This window comes from Penaeus monodon, chromosome 22 (assembly GCF_015228065.2).
Source record: "Penaeus monodon isolate SGIC_2016 chromosome 22, NSTDA_Pmon_1, whole genome shotgun sequence".
Taxonomy (NCBI): domain Eukaryota; kingdom Metazoa; phylum Arthropoda; class Malacostraca; order Decapoda; family Penaeidae; genus Penaeus; species Penaeus monodon.
This window is the reverse complement of record NC_051407.1, coordinates 39,157,143-39,157,708: the sequence shown is the minus strand read 5'-3', so window position 1 is coordinate 39,157,708 and position 566 is coordinate 39,157,143. Positions and strand designations below refer to the sequence as shown.

Here is a 566-nt window from a genome sequence, read left to right as displayed (position 1 = left end):
GTGTGTGCATCTGCTTCTGTGGCTGTACTTGGGCTACATGCGTGTGTTCTTATTTAATGCAAGAATTTATATACTGCATATTAATGTATGTAAACAATCCCGGACGTGTTTTCGATCTTATCAGCCCGTCCGTCACTAGCATCGATTGATATTCGAGGCAGCATAGCCACACACACACACACTTCTTCAAGCAACAGCTGGAGCTCGAGAGACTTTGCCCCTTACTTTATGACCCATGACCGGCATCCCAACCCTTCCCCCCCCCTCCTCCCATGCTATCCCCATCTTCCGTGTCTATCCCATGAGTTTTTCTCCTGGCGCGCGCGGGCAAAAAAAAAGAAGAAAATGTCACCTGAGCGAGAGTTATGCCAATTTATGGACGATTGACGTAGCTGGCGAGTTTGCGATGTTCGGAAGAGTGACGTCGAGCCTCTGGGCGGAGGTATGTCGGCAGGATGTCACTGTACTGTCGAGGAGGAGGGGGGTGGGGGGGTTAGTTGGTGATTAAAAGGAAAGAAAGGTTTATTTTTAGTAATTGTGTTTGGGATATCATGATATTTAGGGTA

General features: G+C 47.9%; 1 protein-coding gene across 1 annotated transcript in view; it reads left to right on the top strand.

Moving 5' to 3' along the window:
* LOC119587126 (protein patched-like) overlaps positions 1 to 566 on the top strand; it is a gene marked incomplete at its 3' end in the record, with an annotated part of 106,921 nt that overhangs the window by 43,637 nt on the left and 62,718 nt on the right.